This window comes from Mus musculus, chromosome 9 (assembly GCF_000001635.26).
Source record: "Mus musculus strain C57BL/6J chromosome 9, GRCm38.p6 C57BL/6J".
In the NCBI taxonomy this organism is placed as follows: Eukaryota; Metazoa; Chordata; class Mammalia; order Rodentia; family Muridae; genus Mus; species Mus musculus.
In genome coordinates this window covers 41,068,886-41,088,398 of record NC_000075.6, presented here as the reverse complement: position 1 = coordinate 41,088,398, position 19,513 = coordinate 41,068,886, and the positions used below count along the sequence as shown (strand labels likewise).

The 19,513-nt window shown below is 47.1% G+C and overlaps 1 protein-coding gene across 5 annotated transcripts in view, besides 1 other annotated feature; it reads left to right on the top strand.

Moving 5' to 3' along the window:
* Nucleotides 1-19,513, top strand: part of Ubash3b (ubiquitin associated and SH3 domain containing, B) — a 150,933-nt gene that overhangs the window by 73,294 nt on the left and 58,126 nt on the right. The window contains exon 1 of one of the 5 annotated variants that reach the window (NM_001357412.1): nucleotides 8,893-9,156. The exons of the other annotated variants lie outside the window; for them this stretch is intronic. The gene's annotated coding sequence lies outside the window, so the exon portion shown is untranslated. Of the gene's footprint in view, nucleotides 1-8,892; nucleotides 9,157-19,513 lie in introns of those variants that run through there. 5 annotated transcript variants of the gene reach the window in all.
* Nucleotides 13,712-16,760: an enhancer, noted in NCBI's record as "VISTA enhancer mm1337". NCBI's record gives its function as "enhancer in: liver[3/6]" and the evidence as "EXISTENCE:transgenic organism evidence [ECO:0001131][PMID:17130149]".

Sequence of the window (19,513 nt, the reverse complement as noted above, 5' to 3'; positions counted from 1 at the left end):
AATATGTAAGGGGAGATTTCCAGTGAGCAGCTTGCTCTGGAAGCCCAAAATCTGATAGAAAAGAATTGTTGTTAACTTGGGGATTAGGATGTCAAGAGCGAGTGGCTCAGATCTCTTCCAGAGTTTGTGGCTTGAAAAGAGGAAGACACACGCGCACTCCCCCTCCCCCCCCCAAGGAATAGCAGTAACTAGTGTCTGTGGAGAAGTGAGCAGGCTCAAACAGCAAGAGAAAGCAGAAGAAAAAGCAAAGGAGGCCGGTGTCTGGGAAGTAAGAGAGGACAGGAGTGTCCATGATGGGAAGTGCTATTGAAGGGTCAGGTGACCTTCGCAGAGCCCATCAAATGGAGCGCAGTGAGTCCTCTCTCATGACCACTCACTCAGTGACCTTGGACGGCCTGTTAATTTTACACTAAGCTCTTATGTAAATCAGAATGCTTGTGTGCAATTTAGACAGCAGCCAAATATTAGCCATCATTATTCAGAGTCACGGAAGGGTTATTTTGGAACTTTAGGGAAGACGGTGTTAGGGAAGTGCCATATTAGAATGGCTTTGTTTGTTTGTTTGTTTGTTTATTATCAAGACAAGATCTCATTTTGTAGCCCTGGCTGGTTTAGAATTTACAGAGACCATCTCGCCTCTCTCTGCCTCTCGAGTGCTAGGGTTAAATATGTCTGCCACCGTGATCAGCCTGTTTGGGGTGGTAGTAGCTGGGGGGGGGGGAGCGTTGACGTGTGAGTCCCTGTATCAGAGGTAGGTGACATCCTCTATTCCTTCCATATTCTGTACCTTGTGTCTGCCCACCTCACCCTCCTGGGTGGACGCTGGAATCTAAACTCAAGTCTTCATGTTTTACAACAGGCACTTTTCACACTGAGCCATGCCTCTAGCCCCAAGTTTACTTACCATGGGCCCTCCCACTTGATCACTAATTGAGAAAATGCCTTATAGCTGGATCTCGTGGAGGCATTTCCTTAACTGAAGCTCCTTTCTCTGTGATAACTCCAGCCTGTGTCAAGTTGACACACAAAACCAGCCAGTACAATTAGTGTGGCTACCCAACTTGTTTTAGGAAAATTTATCATAGCAATAGAAAGAATAGAAAGAAGGAATCCTAGAGGAATGAATTATGTGGGTGATGGTGGAAGAATTTTGAAATTGAACAAAGACAACACACATGTAGCCCTTTAACCTTGGCTAGGTAACACCTCAATGACTAGGGTTCGTCATCAACAAAGTGGGAATATCGTACACTGAGGCTCTTTTGAGTTATGTTTTGCTTTAAAAATATTCTAGGCATCTTATTATCAAGCATGCAAGGTGGTACTGAGCGCACAGGAAGCACTTTAGTCATTATCCGTCCACCCTTTCTTGCTTCCCTTTGTTTTCAAGGCAAGTATGAGGGCTGAGGGGAACAAAGTATTTAGCCCACAAGTGTGCAGGCTGGAGTGTGATTCTCCGGCATCCATATAAATGTCAGGTGACTGCGGCAGCCTGCCTATGGTTCGGCAGGCAGGAAGCAGAGTCAGGGGATCTTGGAGAAAGCTGGCTAGCCAGAGGAGCTGAACTGAATTCTGAGTTCGGCAAGAGACGGTACTTCTGTAAAGTAGAAGGCATTTGAAAAGATCCTCAACCACAGCCTCTGGTCCTGACACACGTGTACACATATGTGCCTTCACACATGAGCCCGTGAATAGACCCACACAAGCACATGGAGATTGATTTCCCAAGTTTGCTATAGTAGAAGAAAACAACAACCTTGTCTTCCAAGAAAACTGTCTATGAAAGGTGAAGTATAGCCGTTTATGGCTGCAAATGTCTGTGATCCCTGCATGCCACAGGCTTAGAAGAGAGGCTTTCTGAGTTTAAGGCCAGCCTGGGCTACCATATGAGTTCTAGGCTATCCTAGGCTACAAACTGAGACTCTGTCTCAAGACAATCAATGCACAACAACCAGCAAAACAAGCAATAACAAGAAGGTAGGAAATGTATCTCTGGGTAGTTCCTGGTTTGGTGAAGTGACACCACATTGTCTCAGTGTGCGACCTTTCATATTTGGATGTGGGTACAGGCGAAAAAGGAATAGAAGAGCAAGAAACTTTTAGTCATTGACCCACAAAGAAGGAGAAAATATCTTCTCCAACACTTTCACCCTGTATTTCATGGTAGCCGATTCTGTTAAATTATTATTATATTTTTTGACTCTGAAAACACTATAACTGGGTGTATTTCTGTAGAGCCAAATGCTCTATATGTCTGACATTTGCACACTCACTATTTGATTCCATTTTGTTCTGTTTATTCAGTAAATATTTACTGCGAGTCTGCTCTGTGCTGGCATCTGCGGTGCCCAGAAGGGCAATACCCGGCTCCTTAGTCAGAGCGCTCCCGTTTTACAGCACAGCCCGTATTTTGCTGGAGTCCTAGAGACATACATTTTAGTAGATTGTGGGCAATTGTTACAGGAGCCACCAGTTGGCTTTAAAAGCAGGTTGGGTGGCCACAAGAAGAAGAAAAAAAAAAGGTAACTGAGAATATAGAGAATATAGAGAATATAGGGAATATAGAGAATATAGAGAATATAGAGAATATAGAGAATATAGAGAATATAGAGAATATAGAGAATATAGAGAATATAGAGAATATAGAGAATATAGATAGCATTTGATCTCAGAATGGGAGTTGCATTTTCCCAGGTGAGGTGAAACAGATGGGGTTCCCTCTGGTACTCAGATGAGAAAGCACACACTTGAAAGAGTCTGGCTGGGCTGGCAAGATGGCTCAGTGGTTAAAAGGGTTGCTGCCGAGCCCGAGGACCTGAGTTTGTTTCCCAGAACCCACGTAGTGGAAGGAGAGACCCAACTCCCACAAATTGTCTTAGGTCTTCCACATGAGCACTGTACTTGCAAATGTCCGTGTGCACATGCACACACACACACACACACACACACACATACACACACACACACACTATTTCAGATTGGCATTACCCTACACTGATTTAAAGACTGTGAGGTCACATGAGTCAGCTTTTGCTGTAGGGACTCACACAGGGTAAAAATCCCCATTTCTCTGACTTCTGTGCTCTGTGTTTTCTTGTCCATCGAATTGTGAAATCCTCTGTTTGACCTCCATCCTAATATTGCAAGCAATATCTCAACCTGCAGAAACAAACCCAAACAGAGAGACAGTCCTATAAGCAGGGCTTGGCCACGTTGTTTACTACTATGTGAACTTTGGCATGGTGAGTGTGATGGTCCCGTTGTTGGCTTCATTTCAAAACCCCTTTACTGGACTCAGTTCCCAGAGTGGTTATTCACACTAAAGGATCTGTGGAGCATGCTAAATACCTCAAACGCAGCGCCTTCTGGTAGCAAGCTGACTCTTTAGGGTTAGGAGGCCCAGGGGGGCCCTCCCTCACTTGTCAGAAAATACAGACCAACAAGCAACAAGTGGGCGACTCCGACTCCCTTTCCCTCTCCTAAGGCCCCACAGACATGAACTCTCTGAACTTGGGTGGCCTGGCAGCTTCTGAGTCCGCAGTTCCTTCCAACCCCTCCCCTCTTCCTCCCGTGGGTTTTGCTTCCTGGACCCTTTTACCGACCATGGAAAGCATCCTTGAGCAAGTCCTTGGGCTTCATCTACCCCCCCTCAGCAGGTCAGCCCCTCAGGGACAGCTCTCCCACACTCAGCAGAAACTTGGTCTACTACCTGGCACAAGCCAAGATCTAGCCTAGATGGATGACCCGAAGACCCTGTCCCCGTGAACATAGCACAACAAACAGATGTCCTCTGAGGTCATCCCTCGTGTCTGCTTCCCTGATAGACTCTTCCTCACTTGTCACACAGCATGACATCACCAGGCACAGTGTAAGCCAGGGAATGGTGCAGCCTGGGAGGCTCAGGAGGGGCTTGGCAGAAAAGGAGTGGGACTGGGAGAAGGAAGGAGAGGTTAAAAAAATGTTCCAGACAGCCCGAGCAAGACGAGCCAAAGAGAGGAGCAAAAGTCTCTCTAGGCTCCACCCTGAAGGGCTCCAGGAAAGGAAATTCCAGGGCTTCCCCTGAGTGCAGCCCATCCTCTTTCCTGTGGTCTCTGCTGTTCCTCTCTGCGGGGCCCAGCTGTTCAGAGTGCTAGATCTGAAATGAAGAGAGCTGTGGATGACGTCACATACAGAATCTGATCTGGTCCCTCTCTTCTGTTCCATCTCGTCTCCTTCCTTCATGCATGCTGTCACTGGATCTAGTCTCCTACGCTGGTCTGGGGGCTTCCTGAGACATCTCTCACTCCACCCTCCAGCACCCCTTTGTAGAGAAAACAGCAAGGGGTCTCTGCTCGCCTCAGAGCATAGAGACCCATGTCCTTTAAGGGCGGCTGCTGAGGAAAAATGGTTTTCATCATTTCTTTTCTCAGAAAGAGAGACAGGGAGGGCTGGGGTGCTAGTTTGTGCTCGCCTAGAGCACACATAGCTAGGGCTTCGTCCATAACATCACTAAAGAAATGAGTGATGGAGCCAGACTGACATCCCAGCACTCAGAAAGGCAGGAGCATGAGAAGTTTAAGGTCTGCTTTGGCTGCACAGGAAGTTTGTGGCCAGCCTTGGCTATATTTGTTCTGTATGAGGAGAGAGAGAGGAGAGAGATAGAGCCACAAAGGTCATTCACATATATGTGTTATTTTCCTATGACTTCTCATGCTTGTGGGAATGTGTGTGTGTGTGTGTGTGTGTGTGTGTGTATGTGTGTGTGTGTGTGTGTAAGAGAGAGAGAGAGAGAGAGAGACCAAGTAAGCGATTGCAGTGTAGTAAGCAAGCAGTCCATGTCATGAGGTGAGGTGGGCGGTTCCCTTTTCTTTCTCAGACCTTCCCATGTAAACCCTGTCCTTTCGTTCAGAACCAGGGTGGCATGGGGCATGGCAGCACACACCTTTAATCCCAGTATTGTGGAAGCAGAGGCAGGAAGATCTCTGAATTCAAGGTCAGTCTGGTCTACAAAGGAGTTCCAGGACAGCTAGGGTCACACAGAGAGACCCTGTCTCGAAAAAACAGAGACAGAAGCAGGGTGGGAGACTTTAGTTGTGACAGTCCTGACAGTGGGGAGATGGGTGACCAAAGTCTGTTTTGAGACCTTGGAAACAAGAAACTTAATCTCTGCTCTTAGTTCCTTGTCTGTACAATGGGCACATGATAACCTCCCAGACGATCTTATCTCAAAGATTAAAGATTCACAAGGGGCAGACACTGTGACTTGGGTGGCTACATAGGTGAACTGTTGCGACCCTTCCCAGCCAGGACAATCCTGTGTGGGATCTGGGCCAAGTCCTGACTCTATAGAGCTCAGCTTCCTGTCTGTGAAGGCAATGAGATGAGGTATCCTTCAGTGCCTAGCCTTGCACTAGGACCCTTCTCAGCAGCCCCTCATTAGCACCCGCAGCTCCACACAGGTTTCCTGTTTTGCAACAGAAGAAAATTTTGGGTGCTGGCACTTTAACAACTGAGCCTGGGTGTGTGGGGGTGTGAATGTGTGAGTTTGTGCTGTGTGTACACATGAATGTTTATGTAGGAATGTGAGTTTGAGTGTGTATGTGTGTACATGTGTACATGTGTGTATTAGATGTGTGTGGGGGTGAATGCATGCCAGTGTGTGCTGGGTAAGTACATGGGCATTGCTGTGTGCAGTTAAGCATGTATATTGGTGTGAGCTACTTGTGTATCATTGTGCTTACTTGAACATGCATGACTGTGTGTGAAAGCATATGTGTGACAGTGCCTCCGTGTGTGAATGCTGTGTTCTGGGAATTCCGTGATGACGTGTGCTTGACTTGGGGCCTGGCAAAGCACTCCACAAAACTGAGCTGTATCCCTGCGTGTGGTTACATTTGTAGCTGTGTATCACGTGAATGCAGTCGCATGAGCCTGTGTGTGTTTCATGGGATGCTGTGCATCTCATATGACAGTGGGTTGAGCCAAATGTGTTACTGTTCTTCTCAACCTGAAGAAGGCCAGCTGAGGCCCCAATTGGAGCAGCTAGATTAGCTGTGGAGGGTGGTTAGCACTATACCTTGCCAGGGGCACTCCTGCCCAGCCGTCTAAAAAGCTCACTTCTCAGCCTGCCCAAGGTTCTTTGTTTTCCAAACTTTGAAACGGAAAATTTTCTACCACTTCAAAAAGGTTTCATTAGGTGTAAGATCACGGTACAGAATGGATTCCAAGCCTACTAGCTTGAAGGTCTAGGTCATTTCTTTGTCCCCTGATATGTAACAGTTCCCTGCAGGAGCAGATCCAGCCAATTCATCAGCAAGTGTCTACCTACCCTAGGCTGGAAGACTCTTGAGATTCAAGGCATTTCATAGCAAAATCCTTGACCTCAGAGAGTTTACTGTCGGGGAAGACAACCCCAGTCCCATACATACATACATACATACATATCTGAAAATGTGTCAGATATGGGTATTGTTGGGTGACAGTGCGGTCATTTAGGGCTTTTCCAGTACTATTTAAATGGGACTAGTCTTTTTCTGGTTATTAGTAGAAGAAGAACGTCATACCTTTAAAAACCATCTATATGTATTAATTTACTTGGAATGGGCATGTGCTTGTGTGAGGTCAGAGGACATCTCTTGGGAGCTGACTGCCGCCTTCTACCCTGAGGGTCTCAGAGACTCAACTCAGCTCTTCCTTCAGGTTGGTTGGCACCTTTGCTCACTGGGCCATCTCAGCAACCAGCACAGGTTTTTGAGAACAACAAATTTCCCTTATTGAGAAAACACAGTAGTCTCTCCTTCCCAGTGTTTCTTTACCCCTTGTTGGTAGCCTTGTGGCTTCTAGCACCTTCGTTCCTACCTCTCTTCACACTCTGCTCTCTTCTTATCTGAATGACAACATTCCATGAACCCATTCAGGCCCAGCTCAGATCTTTCCCTGTCCGTGGGGAGAGTTAACCTTCCCTCCCTGCTGTGTTTTAGGATGCAGGGGTGTATGCATATAAGGGTCAGGGTCTTTCCTTTGGGCTCAACTGAGCTCCTGGAGGGAGGAGACTCTGGTCTCTTGCTGAATCTGCCTATGCCAAGTGCAAAGCCCTGTCCTTAGACACTCAGTACCTACTGGAAGGCTGTATGGATGGAGGGTGGCCGGATCCAGAGTGTTTTTCAGAAGTGCAGTTCCAGAAATGGAACTAGAATGGCCTAGAATGGCCCCAAGCAGGATCTCCTTTGATGTAAGAAGAAAGTAAGCAGAGGGTGCCTCCTGTCACGTGAAGTCAAAACACTGTGTTGTGGCAGAAGTCACCTGAGGTGGAGGCTGGCGAAGCAGCCCTGCCATGCATGGGCTGGCTGTGCGCCCAGGCTGGGTACCTCCTCCCTGGGAAAATCTCAGTGTCAGGAGAGGAGTGTTCTCAATGCAGAGTGAGTGACAGCAGATGTGGAAGGAAGTGACTGAGTTGGGACCTTGAGGGCTAACAGAAGAATTCTGTCAAGTGTTGAGAGACCGCAGAAGAGGGTTCATTCATTCCATTCTTTTAAAAGGTTTTAATATTTTAATTTTGTGTGTGGTGTGTGTACACACTTGTGTGTGTGTGTGTGTGTGTGTGTGTGTGTGTGTGTGTGTGTGGCAGTCGGAGAACAACTTGTGGGAGTTGGTTCTCTCCTTTTACCACGTGGTTTCCAGGGATTGAACTTGGGTCATCAGGCATAGGCACAGGCAAGCATGTTTGGCCTCTGAGTAACGGTGCAATCCCATCAGCTCCTCCATTCTTATTTTATGCATTTCCAGGACATGCACTGCGTGCTCCATTGGAAGACAAAGCTAAGATAAGACACAGAACCTTTTCCCGAAGGACTGCAGAGTCCTCGGGGGGAATCTAGATAAGGAACTTATGGGAGTTGCCAGAAGATTTGCCACTCAGAAAGGAACAGTTCTGGAAAGTTTTGTGCCGATTGGCTAAGTTTTAGCTTGGTCTTAAAGTCACCTATTAATTTTAGGAGGTAGAAAAGGGGGGTATGAACAACCCCAGAGGAAGAGCAAAGTAGCTGGGACCCCCAGAGAGAACTGCAGAACACAACTGGGTGGAGAGGCTTCTAAAGCTGCTCTGCTAGCAGGGAGCAGGGGAAGCAAGCAGGGATGTGGAAGTTCTAAAGGATTTTAAGCAGGACAATGGCTTGGTCCAAGGTAATTTTATTGAAGGGAGAGATTCCTGAAACTGCTCAAAGGAGATCTCTCTCTCTCTCTCTCTCTCTCACACACACACACACACACACACACACACACACACACACACACACACACACACACACCAGGGATGAAATGAACCAATAAGTGAGAGCATGGATCAGAAAGAGCCGAGCAGAGCGACCTGGTGGCAGCAGCCAGTACCTGGGGCTTGTTCTCTTTGCTGCTGTGAGAACCATGCTGAGACAAGTCAGACAGGAAGGGAAGCCAGGCACCACGGTGTACATCTGTGATCTCAGTACCGGGAAAGCTGGCGATGGAGGATGGAGAGTTTAAAGCTGGCCTAGGCTGTCTAGCAAGACCTTGTCTCAGAAGACCAAAAATAAATAAATATGGGAAGGGAGAAAAAATACGTTACCGGAAGAGACAAAAGTGCCAGTGTCATGGGTCCCGTGTTTTAAGTGGTGGCTCTGATACTTTGAACAGTTGTCTATTCTGCTGGAGTGGCCTTCCCCCACCCAGCCAGCCCCATGGGGAGCTGTTGAGAAAACAAAACAAGATAACCTGTGTTTTAGTTTCTTTGTCCATACCAGGGTCAGCACCTGCAGTGATATTGGTTGGTTTAGGCTGCTGCAGTTAAAAGATAAACACCAACTCTGGGGAGGGCCAGCGAGGGGCCCCGAGGTCATGATGATGTTGGAAAGTTTTCGTTATAGAGACACAAAGAAACCTGGTAGAGCTGTTCGGCCTGGACAGAACAAAAGAGTATCTTTACCCGCTTAGGGTGTGCCGCTGAAGACACACTTCTATCCTCAGAAGCCCTAAGTTCAAATCGTGGGTCTGCCACTTAAGATTCATATACTGCCTTGTGCACATACCGTTTCCCCTTCTGAGCCTCAATTTCCTCGCTTGTGCAGCGGGGATGATGATAGTGAGCTAGAAGAATGTGCTGAGCCTCTGACATAATAGTGGTCTACCTGTCGTGACACCAAGCAGGTAAGGAGACAGAACAGTGTGTGACAGACACACTCCATGGGAACACACAGCCTCGGCTTTGAAATTAGGATGGGATGCTAATTCCCTGCAAAACTGAGAGCTTGGAGATTTGCTGCAGGCTTTAAGAGATGCAGTGACAGAAGGAAAAAAATAGAGCTTCCTCACACAGTGGCTTGAGACGGACAGAAACTTACCTCTTCCCTGTTCTTGGGGAAAGTGGAGAACAGCCTGTTACTTAGCCTCCTTTCTTCTCAAGTGGGCTAAATCACTTGTCTGTGTCACTTACTGTGGACCACTGATGAACACATCTATCTCCTCCTTTGGTCTTCTCCGAATACTTCCATTTCCTTCCTAAAATTGATTTTGAACCCAGAACAAGAAATAATAACTTTTTTTTTGTCAGAGATCAGTCAAAGGACCAGAGAGTTGTGGTCCTCTGAGAGTGGCTCTGAATTGTGAGCCAGTACCTGGCCCTGTTGCACACATGTATGCTTTAAGCTGATTCCCCTCAAGCCTTTTGGCTCTCATAACACCACATGTTAGGGAGAGGGGGGCGGTGTGGAGTGTAGGAGAGTCCTCAACGCTGGCTGTGTTAACATGGAGAACATCTTCATGGCTGATGGCTGGGATGACAAAATGTTCTCGTTGCCAGAGTAGCCTCTACACTCTCTGTGCCCTAGACCACACATGGCAGGCTGGTTATTGCCATTGTGAGAGGAAGAGCTGTCTGCTGACACATTCTCAGGTTGGCTCCCTTGTGGCTTTCGATGCCAGCAGCACCCCTCCCCAGGGAAGCAGCTGATTCATGTACCGCATGCATGTCTCCAGTTGGTCTCTAATTTGTGAGGTTGGCAGCCTGAAATGTAGTCATTGCAAAATGATACTAATCTCCCAGCTGAATTCCAGAGTGGAGCTGCCTCTGTGGATGCCGTAATTGTATGTAGCCAATAATTACTGCTATATGAAGGCACTTTGTGTATTGGCAGCACTTGCCTAGGAAGATAATCACAGTTATTTGCATGGTGCTTTGCACGGAGCTTCTAGAATATTAACACAAGACATTCACTGGGTGCCCATGGACACCAGGTGCTGTTCGTGTAAAACCCCCAAACAGCACTCTGTGTATTATTCCATCCTGTGCAATCAATGAAGCCACCATGGGCTAGCTGTGTTATCAAATGTGCCCAAAGGCTCCCCAGTCCTGAGAGGGGGCAATTATTCAAACTCAGCTCCTCATGTTTGACCACTTCACCCTACTCGTGAGAGTTGGTGAGGATATAATTATTATCCCACTCTCTTGGGGGGAGGGGGGACTGGAGGTGGAGGCAGTGTCTCACTACTCATGTGGCCCAGACCACATCATTTTAATTTAATTGGTGCGATCTCAGTATCCAAAAAAAGTTCCCCTGAATTTCTGGTATATATCAGTCTTGGCCTGAAGTTTCAGGCTCTGTATTTAATGTGCTTACTAATAAAGGCTAGTGTCTTGACAACAAAGTGTATGCACCAGAATGCTGGTGATAGATGAGCCATGATGGAAGATGCCAGCCTTCCTCTCTGCTGGCAACCCATCAGGCTGGATGGCCATTCCACTCACATATATGATGCACCCTCAGTTGTGCCCAAGAACTGTACATTTTTTTATTTAAACTCTCAACGCTGCAAAGAGCTCCACTCAGTCAATACTATGTGTATGAAGGGCACTGTTATGTGGATAGCCCCATCCCTAAGGCGAGGCACTAAATCCACCCATCGTTCTGCAGCACAGCCCGGGAGACACTGTTCTTCTCTGAGGCATCTTGTGAACCGAGTCTGGGGAAGCTGAGAGCCTGGAGTCTGCTGAATTCTCCTGGCAGGTGCCATTTCAATTCTGCCTTGCTAGAATGTTGACTCTCAGCAGAACCGTGAGACCCTAGGGGTTTTCAGGGGTGGGGGTGGGGGCATGCTTCTTCGCCTGAGTTTTCAGATTCTAACCCAAACTCTTCTGTCAACCTCCCCTCTCCTCGGACATACACACCTGCGATCTGTCAGTAAGACTCGTGCCCTTCTGTACCCTGTTAGGAAGGTGGAATAACGTTAGGGTTGGAAATCTTAGGGGTGTGCTAGTTACATTTCTGTTGTTGTGGTAGAGGACCCTGACAGAGCTTCGATGAAAGAGAAAGGGTTTATTCAGCTTACAATTCCAGATTGCAGCCCTTTGTAATGGGGAAGTTAAGGCCAGAACTTACAACAGCTAGTCACATCACAACTAGTCAGGAGAGGGGTGAAGTGAAGCCATGTGTGCCTGATGCTCGGGTAGCTCTCTCTCCTCTTAACAATCCAGGACTGAAAACCATCGAATGGTCTTGCCCACTTTCAGGCTTGATATTGCCATATACATTAAGGCAGCCAGGACAGCACCCCAACACCCCACCTCACCTCCAATGTGTCCCCAGGCCACCCCTGATGTAGCTAACCCCTCAGTGAGATTCACTTCTAGGATGATTCTTGGTGTCATGTCAACCTGGAAACTGGTTTTACACAAGTATCACTAAGGAAGATACACTGGCACCAAGGGTGTGTGTGTGTGTGTGTGTGTGTGTGTGTGTGTGTTCTTGTGCATGTGTGATGAGGATAAGGTAGCTGACTCCTCAAAGCAAACTCCAAACTCTCTTGCACTATGAAGCATCTTCCCTCCTCCATTTCCTCCCCTCTTCCAGTCTTCTGGAAGCAGCCTGGGTTTTTGTCTGCAGCCCTAGGAGCAGTGAGTGAGGTGTACCGAGCCCTCTCTGCCAAGGCTTTAGAATTAGCCTACGGGCTGATTCCCGGCTGAGATCAGCTGTGGCTGGTCCTGGAGATGTTTCCAGCCTGTGTTCAGCTTCAGGGCAATCAATAAGACCCACCTCCTGGCTCCAGCCTGCCCTATAATTAGGTGTTTTGATTGGATGATTTGCTTATACTCTGCCAGAGCTGTTGTGCTGTCTGGGGTCTCACAAAGGCAGTGCTGCTGCTGCCTGGCTGGCTGCAACCTGCTTTACTGAGGGTGGAGTTCATTATGAGGAGGAAGGAGTGGAGACCCCACATGCTGACCTTCTGTGGCCGCTGATCATCTTCCAGGGAGCCGTGGCTGGTAATGGTGGCCCCTGTCTCTCTGCGATGCCTTTGTTAAGCCACAGGCCTCCACTTCAGGTCCCTCACTGCTGCATCTCCTCTTAGACACATCACCTTCTCCAAGTGAGAAAAGCTGTTAGAGAAACAGTTGCCTAGGGTTTTTGATCTCCTCTATAGTGCTGGGAATAGAACCCAGGATGTCACACTTGCTAGACAAGAACTCTACCACTCAGCACATCTCCCAATCTGGTCATCGAGGTCTGACCCAGAGTCAAATACAGATATTTGAAATATTTGTACTAAAACATAGAAGCGACTGAAGCAAACATATATAGTCCACCTGAACAAGCCACTTTTCCATACCGTTTTCTATCTCATGTACCTTATCACCACCACACATGCTTTTTTTTTTCTTTCTTTTTTTTTTTTTTGGCCAACCTATAAAACCAGTCACCCTCTCCCATCCCTAAAATCCCTATTTAGTGGGAGCTGAAGAGCGTTGTCCCAGTATTTGCCCAGTACCTGATGAGAGCCTTCCTGGTGTATTATACCGTTATGCCATGATGAGGAACATTAGATCATAGAACCAATGTGCCAGCTTAAGTCTCATCCTCTTCATGTCAAGCCAAAGATACCATCATAGGGGCCTCATTCCCTTGACATCAGCTAATCCTAACTACCTCTCTAAGAACCTACCTCCAAAGGCAAACGTGAAAATTAGATCTCCTGTACACAGATTCCTGCAGGACACATTCATGCCATAGCAGGTACCTCTCTCTTCAGAGTTGGTCAACATTACTAAGGAGAAGAGACACACAAAACAACCAGAGAACAAACCTGGAAAGAAGAGCATATTCTAATGTCAAATAAGGTGACCTAAGAATGCCAGGGCAAGGGCTAGATAGATGGCTCTGCTGTTAAGAGCACTGGCTGCTCTTCCAGAGGACCTGGGTTCAATTCCCAGCACCCACATGGTGACTTACAACCTTTTTTGGCCCTAGTTCCAGGCAATCTGAAATCTTCTTCAGGCTTCCTTGAGCACTACATATACATTGTACATAGACATATGTGCAGGCAAAACACCATGCACATAGAAATAAATTAAAATTTTTTAAATGTCATGGTGATTGGGGCTGAAGTGACAGACAGGGTGAAGTCCCTGGAGAGGTTTGGTGTTGAGGGGTGGGAGGGGAGCCGGCTGAATTAAGTAGAGGTGTGCATGTAGCAAACAGAACCAGGCTTTCTCAGTTCATCAGACTCCTGCATGATAGTCTGACATAGGGGCTTCCTGGTCAAATGGGGCACAGGATAGACTTATTTAGCTTATTTTATGTGTATGAGTATCTCACCTGCATGTATGTATGTGTGCCATGCGTGTACCTGACACTTGAAGTCAGAAGAAGACATCTGATCCCTTGGAACTTCCTAGTTGTGATAGCTGTGAACTGCCATGCAGAGCTGGGACATGAACCCATGTCCTCTGCAAGAGCAACAAGTACTCTAAACCAATGAGCCATCTCTCTAGCCCCCAAACTTGTTGATAAGCTAAGCCCTGTGCCTTGTTTTCTCTAAAGAATTGCTTTCTTGTCTTTTCTGTGGTCTTTACTACTGGGCATAAAATAGTACGCTTAGCGCTCTCTCCATGTGTATTATTTAATTAGTCGCCAATCAAAGGTATTAAAAAATGTGTGTCTGATCTTAATATGCAAAAAAGTCTCGACATTCTCTACATAATAAGACTGTGGTGATTATACATTACATTTGGCTTTATTGGTATTAGAGATTATTTCAAGAATTTGGGGGCCACAGATACATAAAAAGACCTTATCTCAAAATAAAAGAGAAAGGAAGAAAGGAAGGGAGGGAGGGAGGGAAAGAGGAAGGGAGGGAGAAAGGAAGGGAGAGAGAGAGAGAAAGAGAGAGAGAGAGAGAGAGAGAAAGAAAGAAAGAAAGAAAGAAAGAAAGAAAGAAAGAAAGAAAGAAAGAAAGAAAGAAAGAAAGAAAGAAAGAAAGAAAGAAAGAAGAAAAGTAAAGCTTTGGGAAGGGTATTCATGTGTCATCATGCCATTTTCTATAAGAGACCTCTACATCTATTTTAATATGTGTATATGGGATGGGGGATGGGGGTCCCAGAACCAGAAGTCTTTGGGAGAAACCAACTGGGTTGCAACTGAGAAAGCAACTGGACGATCAGACCGTGTCACGTGACTAGTGTGTCACGTGACTCGGAGAGACTATCTGGTCCCCTCTACAGTGAAGGACCAGAGCAAGGCCGATGGCTGTCACCCACGAAGAAGGGGCTTGGTGTGGCTGTTTTATCTAGCACTCAGTATTGTAAGCATGCCTCTTGCTTTGGTATCTGGCCCCAGGTCCCAGTGAGGATTCCTCCCTCCCCCTCCTTCCCTGCAGCCATGCCTCGGTTTTATCTACTCATTTCAGCTCTAGATGGAGGAAACCACAGCCCCACTTCCTCCCTCTGCGGGTAAAAGAGACTCCCAGCACAGAAAAACACATAAGGTAGTAGAAGTGGAAAGGGCCCGAGAGAACTCCATGAGCCCCTTTCATTTCCTATAAGCTCGGGGAGGGTGGAGGACATGCCAGAGGTCATGTAATGGTTGCTGGGACTAGAGCCTGGCTGTCCCTCCAGCATCAACCTTCTATCCACCTGCCCAGGAGCCCATCAAAGGGATGGCGAAAGGATACAGGGTGCAGCCGACAACGCAGATCCTCAAGTCTGAGGTCACTGCATACTGTGCCTTGGCTTCCCTTGACCTTGAAGATGTGTCACCCCATCCCCACGCCCCGACCCCCACAATTCCCAGCTCTGTGCAATGGGGAGTATACATGATGTGATCCGATCGCTTCTGCATCTGGGAGGGCATCACTGAAGCCACAGCGAGATTAATGTAAGTTAATACCTGCTGTCAGCCTCCAAGTGCACACTGCCATGATTCTTAATACTTTAGCTGGAGGACTGCAGCCATTCTGTCCCCATCTCAGCTTCTCCACTTCCCACCTGATCCAAGGAATAAGACTCTGATAACTCGGAGAGCCATCGGGCTTTTGACTTGTCACCTGTTGTGGGGCGGACCTAAACACGGGAAGACATTGTAAAGGAGAGAGAAGATTGGGCTTTGAGTGGGGAGGGGAGAGGACCATGAAGGAGGGGGGACAAGCTCACACCCTCTGCTGCGTTCACCAACGAGGTTCCAGCCCAGGCCTGGTTATCTCTCCCTCCCACTCACTGGGGATGCTGTATCAGTGAAAAAGGAAGTAAAGCAGGGGAAGTGACTCATTAGGATCCTCCCCTAACCCACCCACCCACTCACCCCCACCCCCACCCCCACCCTCAGACAGAAGTGTATTTTGTCAACTCAGACTCAAGGTCCTATCTGTGTGAGCCTGGTTGAATTATATTCAGGAGAGAGGGGGAGGGGTTAGGGAGGAAGGGAGGGATGAAGAGAAGCAAGGAGAAATAGGGGAGGGAAGAAGGAGAAGAAGGAGACAGAAAGAGGGAGAGGGGGAGAGGGAGAGAACGAGCTGGTAGAGCCATAGACCACGGGTTTGCCTCTGCTTCCCTTCTGGTATTCATAGGCTGATTTAACTGTGAGTACTCCAGGGTCCTGGAGTTCATTGTGGAGTCTTGTATCTGAACACCACAGTGACCCCGTTGCTTTTATCACAGAGGATGCTGGACATGGCGTTCTGGGGCAATTCGTGAACTGGTTAAGGAGGAAGAAGGATTAAGTTAGGACCAAAGGAATCAGGCCCCATGTAGGCATGAGCAGTACCACATGTTGGCCTGACAGGAATCAAGGCTGACCACATTTGGAGGCAGCATTTGAATGTAGCAATCAGAAAAGGCTATGGGGAAATTTCTTGAGAGCATCTGACCTTGAAGTACATGCAGAGCCACCCAGAACTGTCAGACCCTCCCCTTCCTACTCCAGAAACAAGAGACCACATTTTGGTAGCAGAGCCAGTGGCTAGCTGAAACTTCCACATGTAAGCTAACACACACCCTGTCTCTGTCTCTCTGTCTCTCTGTCTGCCTGTCTGTCTGTCTGTCTCTCTCCCTGTTTCCTTATCTTTCCTTTTTTTTTTTAACCTTACCCAGACATAGTGGTCCATACTTGTAGTACCAGCACTTGAGGCAGGAGAATTGCTAGATTGAGGCCAGCTGCATAGTAAAACTCTGTCTTAATTTTTAAATTTTATTTATTTATTTTATTATATGAGTACACCATTGCTCTCTGCAGGGACACCAGAAGATGGCATCATATCCCATTACAGATGTTTGTGAGCTACCATGTGGTTGCTGGGAATTGAACTCTGGACCTCTGGAAGAGCAGTCAGTGCTCTTAACCGCTGAGCCATCTCTCCAGCCCCAAGACTGTCTTTAAAAACAAACCAATAACTATTTTTTTCTAGTGATCAAATGGTTCCCTACATTTAAAATTTGTTTTTATTTATTTTTTCAATTAATTAAGATGTATGTGCATGCATTGGTGTGTGGTATGGGGTGTGTGTGTGTGTGTGTGTGTGTGTGTGTGTGTGTGTGTGTGTGTGTACATGCAAGTGCTCTTGCATAGGCTACAGTGTCCATGTGGAAGTCCAGACAATTTTCAGAAACTGGTTCTCTCTTTCTGCCTTCTTGTTCGTGAGGATCAAACTCAGGCTGTCAGACTTTGCAGCAAGCGCCTGTGCCCACTGAGCCATCTCCCAGCCCTGTCTGTCTGCTGTCTGTCTGCCTATCTATCTATCTATCTATCTATCTATCTATCTATCTATCTATCCATCCATCCATCCATCCATCCATCCATCCATCCATCTATCTATCTATCCATCCGTCTATCTATCTATTGATTTATCTATTTATTATTATTTATTGCCTCAAAGCCCTGCCAAGAGAAGTGTCTAGCATGGTGTAGAACATCATCCTGCCCTCATAGATTTCTTCGCTGAGCCTTTTGAGGAAACGGGGCTTGAGGAGTCTCAGGACACTTCCCCTGAGTGTCTGTGTTGCGGTTCTCTTCTCCTGCCCACCAAAGAAGGAAGTTGTTCTGTCTCCCCCAACCTCTGCCTTATCCTCTCATACCTCCTCCCACCACCACCGATATCTCCAGTGCCATGATCCTAAGTCCCAGAGCAGAGCCTGTTTTGAGCTATTTAAACACTCCTTTCTCTTGTGTCTTCTCATCCTGGGTGGTCCCAGCTGCTGTCAAAGGCTATGGTGCCTCACTGTGGAGAGCTGAGGCAGGGCCTGGAGAGATGGAAAGAGGAAGCTGGACGCTAGGGAGGGCCAAGCTTGAGAGAAGGAGGAACAGTCCCTCAACCTGCCTGGCCACTCGATAGGACCAAAGGCAAGCTGAGGTGTCTGCTTCCTCTGCCTCCTGCCAAGGTCGTCACAGCACCCTCCAGCAAGCCAGAGCTGCCCCGAAGCTCAAAGGATTGACTAAGTCAGAAGGAACGCAAGTGGAACCTTCTAGGTGGAAAAGAGACCTAGTGTCCCTGTGCAGAGCAGGTGGATAATGAGAAGACCATGTAGCTGTGGTGGGTCTCCATTCCCCATCTGAAACATGCAGACTTAGCCTCTGAGACCTGACATTTTGAGAGCACTGTATCCTAAAATCATGTCTTTTCTTTCTTTTTTCTTTTTTTCCTCTCTCCTCTTTGTCCCTGCACCCCCTTAATCTGAGACAGTGTCTCTCATCTTGTATCCCTAGGTGGCCTGGCCTCAAATTTGTGATTCTCCTCTTCAGCACTGTTCTTACTGCCATGTCCCACCATACCTGACTGAAATACCAAATCTTACTGTGCGCGTGCACACACACACACACACACACACACACACACACACACACACACACACACGCATACATACTATTGAGCCCTAAAATAAAACTTAAGATTCTTTGTCCAAACATATATTAGGTATGGTATAGTGACAGTCTTCAAGGATGCTATATACTATTGAATATGCTATATGTTATATAGTATTGAATCCTCAAATAAGTACTTAAGTATCTTTGTCCACACATATATTAGGTATGGTATAGTGACAGTCTTCATGAATGCCCAATACTTTTGAATAAGCTATATGCTATATAGTATTTAATCCTAAAATAAGAACTTAAGTGTGTTTGTCCACAAACATATTATATTGTGTATGAGAGTCTTCGCGGATGCTGTGTACCGAACATTTCACTTGGGAAGTGATTGGGATACAGAGGCAGCACTCTCAGGAATGAGGTGAGTGTCTAGTGAGAGACTCCGGGGCTAGGAGCATAGCTCAGTGGAAGGTGCCTGGCTAGCGTGTAGAATTTGCTTCCTGCCCTATAATAGATAGATGGATGCCTACAATATACTCCCTCACTCTCCTTCCATCAACCTGGAAGAGAGCCCACATCACAAGCCGGCCAGGCCGGCCCTTATCTTAGACTTCCAGACTCTAGGTCTGCAAAGCATATATTTCTGTTGTTGCTGCTGCTGTTCTTCCTCCTCTTCCTCCTTCTTTTCCTCCTCCTCTTCTACTTCTTGACCTTTGGGTTTTCGAGACAGGGTTTCTCTGTGTAGCCTTGGCTGTCCTGAAACTCACTCTATAGACCAGACTGGGCTCAAATTCAGAAATCTGCCTGCCTTTGGCTTCCAAGTGCTAGGAAAGAAGGTTTATACATTTCTGTTCTTTACCAGTTACCTCCCTCAGCAGTATATAGTTATCACAGTCTGAGCTAGGACAGTATATATCTATTAAATCTAGATAGCCAAGCCAAAGCCATGTGTTATTAGACAAATGTGCTGTGTGGTCTCTGTCCATAGTATAAAATTCATGAGTACCTTCTGGTCTCAGTTTCTTGCCTACTGAGGCATTGGAAGGCCAGGCTCTCACGGTAGGAGGGCTCTATGTGGTCAGAAGCTCTATAGAGAGTAAGAGTTTATTAGGTAATGAAATCTCTCCCCTGCGCAAGGCTTCCTTGAGGGCCCCCCAACCTGCAGAAGGCATTGGTATGTTTACTGTACCCCAGAGTTTGAAGTTCCACAGCTTCTGTACTCCACTCGGGAGATGAGTGGCCCAAAATGGGGAAGACTGGGGGAGGGGACATGTACTTAGGCCAAGCAGACAAATGGCTGCCTAGACAGTTTTGGGGGCCCTTCTCACTTCCTGGTGGGTTTGATAAGTCTCTAACTTTTAAATACCAAGTGCTCCCATTTAAGAGGAAACAGTAAATCATTTCAGGAAGCCATACCTGGCCTCTCTCAGCAGCTC